This window comes from Struthio camelus, chromosome 7, assembly GCF_040807025.1.
Source record: "Struthio camelus isolate bStrCam1 chromosome 7, bStrCam1.hap1, whole genome shotgun sequence".
NCBI lineage: Eukaryota > Metazoa > Chordata > Aves > Struthioniformes > Struthionidae > Struthio > Struthio camelus.
In genome coordinates, this window is record NC_090948.1 from 15,853,926 (window position 1) to 15,864,695 (window position 10,770).

The window sequence follows — 10,770 nt, forward strand, 5'->3', positions numbered from 1 at the left end:
CTTCTTTTATATTACTGGGTGAGAGTCCTTCACTAGAGTAGCAAGTGCGGTGAACTGTGGCTTGGCTTAAAGGCTTGCTGGCATGGCAGCTTGCTCTCTGGCTCTCTTTTCTCAAATCCGGCTTAGAGATTAAAGGCCTGGCTCTAACAGCTCAGGCAGTAGCGGGAGGTCCATTTCCCTTCCGGGCTGACCAGCAGGCAGTGGTTAGAATAAAAATAATAGCATAAAGTTGTCAGGCTTGGTGGTGGAGAGGGGATGGCTAGGCACTAAGTTGCCTATTTCACACTGCAGGCTTTTGTAAAGGCAGCTGTGCAGGGCAGCTGTGGGCTCTTCAGACAGCATCCTTCGTGCTCTTACGTAGATATGTTGATCTGTGTGCTTGGAAACTCTGAATCTGTGTACTTTGCCTTAACCCAAGCTGTGGGGAAAGGCCTGGCAGATGAGAGCTGCTTAGCTGCTGCTGCACTATATCTCACTTCTCTTACACGTTCACTGAACGTTTCCTGCCTCCCCAGTGTACTAACCTGTTTTTTCAGTATTTGGGCTCCAGCATTGTTGTGATGAAGTCTGCACAGTCCAACGTGCTTTCCGTTCTGGTTGATTTTCTTTTATAGCCCATTTTTCTCTTGCCCTCATTCTGTTTTCCCCTGCAGTACATGAGCGCTGTTTCCTGCGAAACTGTGTCAGCTGTCCTCATTATTAAGAGTTTGGCAGGAGCGAGCATGGCAGTCATCTTGGAGATGACACTTCTAGTTTTGAACTAACAGTAACCTCAGGTGCTGCAGCACGTACTCGCTGCTGGGGACACGGGACTCCTCTCCTGCCGAGCAGGGGAGTGTTCTCATGCATGTGGGCCTGCAAGGAGCCCGGAAGTATCCCGGCTGGGTAAATCTCAGCCGAGGTATTTCAACTGTCTATATCCTGTTGAAAAATAGTTCAAGGCATGGTTAAGATGCAGGTTTATTCCTTTGGGAGGGAACCTTTGCGTGTGTGTTTGCGTGTGTAGGATGTGAGTAAAGCAAATTGCAGTCGCCTAAGTAGGCTAGATCTCTTCAGCCCGGAAATAGATAATAGGTGTAATGTGAGGGAGTAAGATGGAGAGCTTTAAAATCAGATGGCCTAAAAAAGGGTAAATAGAGAGTAGTTATTCAATGCCACTCTATAATTTGACTTCAGACTCTCTAGTTCTTTTAATAGCAGGAAGGCTCAAAGCAAACAAAAGGAGACAGCGGAGCTGTGGACCTTGCCTCAGGAAGCTGAGAATGCTAAAAGCTTAAAGGTTTAGAAAGTGTTTGGTGGCAGAACCATCCATCCAGGTCTACAAAATACAAAGTGCTGTAGAGAGATTTTAACCTGCAGATCCCTGGGGAGTGAGAGAATGTGCTGGGGAGGTTATCTCCATACCTTTGTCCTGTTATTGTGCCCCTCCAAGATGCTGGGCTTTTGGTCTGATGTGATGGGCTGCCTTTATATTTTAAATTGGCAGTTGAGGCCTTTTATGTCATGCAATCCCTTGCAGTTCCCAAACTCACCATTGTGTTCATGATTGTCTCCCTCCTTCCATTCCTGAGACAGAAATTAGTCTTTAAGGTGTTGCATGAAAGCCCTTGGTCAGAGGAACCTAGTGAGGTGTATGGGATCAAATGCTGTGCGTCACTTAGGAAAGCCCGAGGACTTTTTTGATCTTTGTAATGACACTGTAAGAGAGACTAAAAACAAAGGAACAAGTCTAACGGTTCAGGATTTCCAGTAGAACTCAGTAAAACCCAACGAAACACTAAAAAAGAGCTCCTTCCTCTCCCTTCCTTCCCCCATCCTTTAGATGTTTTCACCTGTTGGAGAAGTGAAAATAAGGGCATGTGAGGAGATTTTTAAAAAAAATTATTCTTATGTCGTACCTTAAGAACAAAATTCAGTGTTTTCTCTTTTTAGTTGCTGAGTCTCATTTGCCTCTTGGGGGCAACCTCACCCTGCTCCGGCTAAGAGTGTGGCTTTTGTCGTTGCAAAGACAAAAGGGAGTTAAATAAGCTTGGAAGATGATGACTCACTGTGTATCTCTCACTGGCTTTGCATTATCAGATAATTTTTGGTAACCAATGTTATTATTTGTTGAAAGGATTTAAGGAACGCTTTCAAGGTTGACCATTCCCTAGTTTTCATAAATGATCCAATTGGTTGTTGAAGGTCCCTTTCCAATCTTCTGAGTCCTACAATGCTTTCCTGCCCCGCTGTCCCTCACAGAGGGGAGGATGGCAGGAAAGGACTTGTGTTTTGCAGCTGCAGTTTAATGGATAGTGCATAAATCTGTGAGTGTAAGATTTACAGTGATTTCCCTGCTGTTCTTTTGCCCAGGATTCGTTGGACAAGTCGCTAAGCCTGTCAGTGCTATGGTTATTCTGGCTTGTATACAGGGGAGATAACAAACTGCTGGTCTTGCTCCATTTTCGTCCTGTGTTCCTGAGCAGACATGTCATACAAGCCCTGTCCATAAATAACTGTTTACGCTTATTTAAATGGTGTTGAAGTATATGGTGGAATAAAGGGAGTATTATTCATGCTTCGTGCTGTGGTTCCTAATGGCACTTTACACATTGATATGACCTACAAAGCTTGTTGTTTCGTGCCTGCAGTGCTGCAATATTCTTCTTACCCTAGGGGTCAGAAACGACAAGAATAAATGATCGTGACGGGTGTCTTGCAAATCTCTGCGCCCTCGCCTTGGAAGTGTCCTTGCAAAGGAGCAGCTTCATGACATTGCTGGAGCAGGCATGGGGGGACGCAATGTACTTGTCCAGTCGTGAGATGAGAATTGAGCAGCCTTCACGTGAGATCAGTTTATCAGTATTCCTGTTTCACATTTTCCCTGAAGCACATAAATGCAGCTGTGGCTGGGTAGGAGGGCTGGCCTGGGCCCAACCACCCACCGTGCGCTGCATGCGCACAGTGAAACGGCCCAGGAAAACACAGCAGAGGAGGTTGGAACGAGCCTGCTTCCGGGGTGAGGACCAAGATAGGTGTTGGAAGGTAATGCATAGGATATTAACTCAGCCCTGGCATTTAGTGTGCTGGCTTTGCACTGTCCTTTCTAATAGCTCTTTTTTTTTTTTTTTCTTTTTCCAAGAAAGGTAAAATAGCTGTATGGCTATGTAGAAACATGAATCAAAGAAATTCAGCTGACTCTTAAAATATTCATTCATAAAGTCTTCTAATAGGAGATGTGCTAAAATACCAGGATGTGAATGCAGCCTGGTGTAAAACACGTAAGGACAGAAACTGGTTGCAAGGCATCTTACCGCAGCTTCCCAAAATGTGATTACGAAGGGGGCAGAAAAATCAAGCTTTGGAATACATTAACTGCTTTGAAAGGTGCTAGGAGAAGGTACCAGTAAGAGGCAAATCCGTTGCTAAAGGCTGCAGAGAAATGTCATTGACTTCTAACTTTGGAGCAAGGTTGGGTACACCTAGAAATGAGCAGAAGAGTTGCTTATTTCACCTAAAACGTTTAACACTGGGCATTTGAAATGCTACATGTAACTAGAGATCCCACCAAAAAACTCCTTGTGGAGGAGATTTGAGAGGAACCTGGGGCACATGTGGCATTTTTGGTGGGTTAACCCAGAAGTTAAGGAAAAAGGATCTGAAGGCTGACTCCAGTCTCTGTCCGGCAGAAGCAAAAATTACCATTTAACGAGTGCTGGGCTGCTTTTGGGACACGAGCCGACAGAGCTGTTGTTAGGAGGGAGATGTTTCCATGGCAAAAACATCATCCTAAATGGCACTGCAACTCAGCGGAGATGTGGCGGGGGCCCCGGGGACCATATTCCTCATCCATTCGGATCCTTGCAGATCGGGGTGGGAGCACGATGGCCGGGTGTGGGAGGGGAGCTCCCGGTGCTGCTCCCTGGGCAATGCCCGTGCTGCAGCGCAAGGGCTGTGCTGTGAATGCTGTCGGCTCAGCGTTTTTCAATCCATCCAACTTTAAAGGAGCCTAAAACAAAAGACGAGACTGAAATTGCTCATTTTGTCTCTGCAGGCAAATACTTGCTTTGAGCATCGTTGTCAGTCAGGCTAAATTACTTTTAAATGTTTTTAATGATTGGTACATTTTTCAGCTGCTTATTCCGCCGCACCCTGCTGGCGGACAGTCCATCTGTAAAGACCAAGGACTCTCATATCGTGGTAGTTCTTCCTGACGTTCATTTGGCTTTATTATTGGATATGTAATTCCCTGCAGTAGAGATATTTCAGCAAAATTACACACAGAAGCTCTTTCCTTTGCATAAAGGAGTCTGTTTCCAAAAGTGGCTAGAGACTCTGACTGCATAGATCAGTAGGAGATTAGGGATGCAGAGGGGGAAAAGAGCTGTGAGATCGAGGTGACAGTCCAAATTCTGTCTGCATTAAGGTTGACGTTACCATAGGGCTGGAGGGATTTTAACGCTTAATTTGTTAGCCCTACCTTTTATTTCACAGGAGACTTGTAATGCACGGCACGGATATCTGTGACTTGCAAAATGATCCCAGTGGGGACACCGTTTGCAACATCAGCCACGCAGGTCTCCTAAATTCCTCTTTTCCGAGGCAGACGCGCAGCTTGCAGTCATTTCTGAAGGCAGCTTTTCAGTTGCTCTCCCTCACCGTCGCCGGGTTTTGAAGAGCTTCTAGGAGATGCATTTTTAAAACCTAAACCTAGCTCATAAATTTTGGAAGCTCCCCCTCTTCCCTCGCCCCTAGCAAAGTGTCAGAGCCGCAGAAATACCGGTAAGAGCGATGTGCGCGCTCGGCTTCGGTTGCCAGCAGTCTGCCAGTGCTCCCAGGGTTATTTACTGTGCTGCTCATGTTGTTTCTTCTTAAATAGCGTTGATGGCAGCATTTTGGCATTGGTGCCTGGGAAGGAGAGCTTGGGAAGGCTGCGCACGCCTAATCCTGCTTTTGGCTGGAGCTGGGAGGCTGGAGAGAGGTCGCTCGGGTCCTGGCAGGCAGGAATTTCCTGCTCGGGCACAGGCGCCCGCTGGCCCCGGGCCGTGCTGAGACGGAGGAACAAGTTCCCTGTGTGTCCCCACCTGATGGAGTATTCCTGTCCTCCCCTCTCTTCTCTTCCTCCCCCCATGCCTCCCTCCTTGCTTTGCCGACGAGCTTTTGATGTTCCCCCAGCGCACGCTCCCTCGCGCGCCGCCGCCGGCCGGCTGACTCAGGGCCACCCGTGGGGGCGCCCATCAGGGCTGCGCTTCCCCTGCCCGTCCCGCCGGCCCAAGGGCTCGCTTGGTCGCCTTTCCTCTGCCCGACTTGTTGGTGAAGGACACGGACCGGAGGCCTCCCCCGAGTGCCGGTGTTGGCTAAAATCGGCTCGCGGGGGGCAGAGGGCCAGTGACCGCAGCGCCGTCTCCTTCGGCAGCGCTGACAGAAAGCCGGCTGGGAACCGGCCCAGCCAGCCCAAAACGGGCATGGGGGCGCCAACGGCCACGAGGCCGAGGCCGTGGGCACGTGCGTTCGTGGTGGCCGTTTGGCCCAGAGAGCGGCTGCTGAGGGCCCTTTCACCCTCCTGGCCGTAGCTCTGGTGGGTCCAGGTTGGTTGAGCCAGACCATCCCTGTTCCTGCGGTGCCCTGCATCCCCAAGGTTGCGTGTTCCCGCTCTGCGCCGGGCCGGGGCGCCGGCCCCGCGCCGTACCACCCTGCTGGGCTGGGGCCGGCCGGGGGAAATGCACGGGGCTGAGTCCCAGGCACAGAAAGAGGGGGAGAAAAAGCCCCTCGTGGTGCCTGGGATGCGCTGGACCCTGCCTGGTTTTCCTGGGAGCAGCTGGGGTGGGCAGGGGGGAGCAGCTGGGGGGGGTGTGGCGCTGAGCCAGCCGCTTCCCCCAGGACGGACCTCCTAGGCCCCTCCTCGGGCCGCAGCAGCCTCCGGCCCGGCCCGGCGTGTGCAGCCGTTCCCCAGAGGAGCGTCCCAAAGGTGCCTGCCCTCCCCGGCGCGCTCCCCTGCCCCGCACGTGTGCTGCTGACGGATCGCGAGCCGGGGAAGCGCCGTCCGCCGGCTCGCAGAGGGTTGCAGACGAGCAAGCCAGCCCCTGCTGGCTCGCCGCGCTGAGCCCGGTCCCCTGCGAACTCCGGCGCGGCTCCTGCAGCCGAGCTGTGGGAACAGATCGGAGGCTGCTGTGACTCGGCTGCTGCTTTCCTGAGAAAATCCATGCTGGCACCACGCTCTGGGGCTCGGGCTGTTGTCACCCGGAGCCTTCGTCAACAAATAGCCCTGGGCAAAACATCCCCATTTCCACTGCCAGGCAGAGCGGGGACGTACGGCAGCTGATCTTGCGGGGACTTGGGGCAGTAACGGGGAGGGGAAACGTCCCGTCGCCAGAAGAAACCCAGCCCCGAGCGCGGGCTACAGCCGCGGCCGCGAGGCCTTGCTCTGCCGCTGCCTTCTGGCCTGCCCTTGCCTCTCTCAGCTCCTTACGACTTTCTCAGAAAAATTCTGCAGTTGTAACTTTCCTTGCTGGCTCGCGGCCCGAAGAAACAGTGGTTTGGAAAGTTTGCTCAACAGCTCAAAGGGAAGAGGATCCCGAGCCTTGAATGCTGTGTGCCCGCTGCAATATTTTTCCCGAGGCTAACGTGAGGAGCGTCACGCTTGGCTCGATTTGTCCGCGGCGCTCTCAAGCCATCAGCCAAGTCTGACGAGCTTGCGCCCGGCTGCTGGGAAGCCCTGAGCGCTGCTGCCAGGCTCGAGGCATCGGCTCGCGGGTTTTTTCCACTCCTCTGCGGCGTGCAAGGCTGCCGCGTCTGGGGCCTGGGCGGGCTGGCCCTTGGGCGAGCGCGTCCTCTCCGGTGGAGAGGGCACCGCCGAGCCCCCGGCCTGCTGCTGGCTGTAAGCCTGGCCGGTGGTGCGGGGCTGTTGTGCAGCCCCGGTTTGGAGGCCTGGATGGGACGGAAAGGAAGTACCAGTGGCCTGGAGAGGTGGGTGGCCTGGGTTATCCCGGCCAAACAAGGGACTCTGCCCCGCTCCCGTGGCCGGGACGCCCCGCGGGAGCGGGATTTGCTGCAGATGGACAGATCGGGGTGGGGGGGACCCCTGTTATGTCTGTATTACTCAGCCCGGAGATCTCAAGGCTTTGTGAAATGCCGAGGAGCAGAAAGCTCTGCTCCCCGCTGGGCTTTTCTTCCGCAGAGGCAGTCAAAACAGGAACACGGATCCAATGGGCTGAGTAAGTGCGGCAGGGCGCCCGGGGAAGGGCTGCCTTTCGGCGGGCGGTGCGCGTGGGTCCGTGCGACTTTCTTCGTTATTGCTTTCTCATGTCGAAAGGGAAAGGTGCGTGGTTTTCCTTCCGAGGTTTTGACATGAAAGCACAGCTCTCCGTGCGGCGCGGGCTGGCATGGCTTTGGCGCGAGTTTCACAACGCTCGGTGGCTTTCACAAATCCCCACCTCCTGGAGGGACGTGATTTTGTAACCCAGCCGAGAGCGCAGCTTGAAATGATCGACTGCCTTCTTTCCCTCCGGTCTAGCCCCAGAGGCAGAGCAAACCCTGCAGACGAGGCTTTTATCGCCCTTTTGTCACCGGGAGCGAGCAGGAGGGAGGCCGGCTGCGGATGCTGCTGGGGACGAGCCCCGAACCCTCCCAACGCGCTGGCTCTCTGCCAAAGGATGCAGAGGCTGGTCAAGCCCGGGAGCCTCGTGTGTCCCACTGATACGGACACCTCGTGCCCCCCGCGCGGGGCCTGAGCAGCCTCCCCACCTCCGGCGCTGCCCCTGGGAGCTGCGAGCTGGCGGCGGGAGGCAGCTCAGGCCAGCGGGTCTCCCCGTGCGGCGGGGCGATGGTGCCAGCAGGTAGTGGCAGCATCAGCCCATCGCCGCTGCTTCGCGGCTGGGGGAAAGTGAGGCACAGGGTGGGGGGACGTGGCTCTGCCGACGCTTCTTTTCTGGTCGGATCCTTCTCCTTCCCCCAACGCCGTGACCCCGAAGCTCGTGGCTTCACGCCACGCCACTGCCCGCGGCGCGTGGTGCCGGTCGAGGGGCTCCCTAATTACACAGCCAGCTTATTCCCAGTTTGATGCCAGTGGTTATTCGGGACAAGGGCGGGAGTGCTGCGCGAGCCGCCGCGGATTCGCCCTCGCTAGCCGGGCAGCGGGGGGTGACACGGGCCAGCTGCGGGGGTTCGCGCTTGGCAGCGCCGCTCGGCAGCAGCGGGGACACCACGCACGGGAAGAAAGGCCGGGCTCGCTTTGGCCCCCTCCCGCTCTCGACTGGATCCAGCTTTGGCTCTTGAGAAAGCCTTAGAAACTAAATCAAGGGCCTGGCCTGTCAGCTAGCGGGGCCCTAAATCCCTTCGGATAATCTCACGGGGGCAGCAGAGCGAGCGAAGGCTCTGAAAATAGATGCGTTTTCAGCTGCCAGTGACTTGTGTTAGTTAATTGAAGCCTCGCAAGTTCGGGCCTGTAAATATGCAGCGTCGAACGCGCCAGGCTCCGATCGCTCCTTGCCAGCAGCCAACGCAGCTCCAATTTGTGCAGGGTTTGGCTCCCAGCCGCGCGGGAGGGCAGGGCGATGCCTCGGCCCCCCGAGCTGGGCAGGGAGCATCGCCGCGGGCCGGCGCGTGCGCAGCGCCCTGGAGAGGCTCGGGGCCGGGGCGTCTTGGTGTGCCGATGCTCCCGTGTGTGCCGTCTCCTTTGGGAGGGGACCGTGGCCGGGAGGGCTCCAGCCCCGACCCGGATGCAGCGCCAGCTAGCGAAACTGGCTGCACCCCGTTCCCGTGGGACAGCCGAGGAGAGTGCAGCACGTCTGCAACCCCCTAATTGCCCACCCCAATGCTTTTTAGCCCCTAAAAGATTTGCGTGCCCCTGGCGAAGAACTGGGGAGAGCAAAGCCAATGACAGGGAATAGGCTATAGGGGTGGACCTGGGGGGCTGGCCACCTCGCAGCACCCGAATCCCGCATGCCCGGGTAAGACAGGCTGGACAGGCCTCTCCAAAAGCATCTCTGCTTTGCAGCCAGCGCCTGCAGCTTCAGGCTGCCCTCCTGCTCCGGGCAGGCGGGCGCTTCGCCGCGTGGTGCTCCAGCCCAAGCTGGGACCGGCCAGGCTGAGCCTGGCAGAGCTGGAGAGCCCGGGTGAGCCCCTCGCGTTGCGGAGCAGCACCCAGCACCCGGCACGTGGGTGTCCAACTTCCTGGTGCTCAGCGGTGGGGGAGGCGAGAGGGGAAGAGGAGGAGGAGGAGGAGGAGATGCTCTGGTTTTGCCCAGGGACAGGAGGAAATGATAACTAGCTGCTGAAGGATATGGGGATTCAGGGAGGGAGGACAGAGAGCACTGGATGAGGTGGGTAGCGACTTGCTCTGCTCTCCCCTGGCTCTCTGGGAGCAGGGATGGGGCGCCAGGCGCCGTGCTGAGCCAGGGGACGGGCGGCCGCTCGGTGCCTGTGTGCAGCGGAGGCCGGCGGGATGGGGGCGGCCAGGAGCCGCCTCCGTCCTGTGCGGGAGCAGCCAGAGCCAGTCTGCTCTTGTCTGAGACGCAACGTCAGGGCACGGGGCTGCGGGGATTCAAGCCTCTGCTACTCTCCCTCGCACCCACGGCGTTTTTATGGGGCAGGACCCTGACACTTAGAGGGCCTAAAAGTGGGGTTTCAGGCAGGCTCCCAAGGGACCGCCAGCTTCCCTGACACCAGGTGGGTCTGGGTGCCAGGCAGGGCAGCCAGCCCGGGGTTGCCTTGTGGGGCTGGAAAATGCCCTAATCTCTGAACGACGCTGAGTAATTTTAACATGACCCAGCCAGCCATAAGTCCTGCTCCGACTCCAGCGCAGGGTCTGCAGGCAGCTGGGTGCTGCCGGGAAGAGCTGCCCCGTGGCAGGACCCTCCTCCCCGTGCGCTCCCCTTCCCGGAGCCCTCGCTCCTGGCGGCGGGGCCAGCGTGGGGACCGGCCGGCATCCGGAGGGGACAGCATGGCTTCATAAACATCAGCTAGAAACGCCCCATTGGCTTTGGAAAGGCCTGGCGAGGCGAGGCGAGGCGGGAGCAATAACCTGGCATACGCAGGTACCGCACCTCTCCGCCTCCTGCTCCAGCTGCTCTCCAGTTGCCCCAGATATGACCTGCTGATTAGACGTAAGGCTTTGGGTTTGTGCTTTTGGGATTCCTGCTGCCCTGACGGAAGAGGAGGGAGGGGTCGGCCGGCTGGCGCGCTCCCAGCAGCCGTGCCAGGCTGGGCCGGCTGGAAAGCTTGGAAGAGGAAGCAAACGCAGGCCTGAACTTGGCAGCTCCTGCCCCATGGGGAGGAGCCGCAGAAGGTGCCGAGGGCGAAAGGGCTCCGCACGGGGCCCTACAGAAACCATTACCTGCCTCTGTTTCCAAACAAGTTTCCACCTAGGGTCAAGGCAGACTAAAGGGAAAGGCATGCGCTAATAGGAGGGTAAAGGGGAAGCCCGGTGAGCCCGGCCGGTTTGCGGCGTGGGAAGCACAGGGCCATGGCACGCTGGGGGAGAAAGGAGACGCAGAGGAGCATCGCAGAACCAGCTCGGCGACCCTGCTGCAACGACACCGCACGTACTTCATTACCTCGGCAAAGTGGGGGGACGCTCATCAACTTTTGGGAACACCTTCCCGTAGTCACAAAGTGGTTACTAGCCCTCTGCCTCCCCGTCCTCGCAATGGGCTCGGACACAGGCCCCTCTGCTACTGGGTCTTTGGGCTTTAAAGCCCAAACTCCTTCTCTGTCCCTGGGTGCTTAGGCTGAGTGAAAGCCCTCAGCTCCCCCCATGTGCACGGTGCTGGGAATCCCACGTGGTTTCGGAGC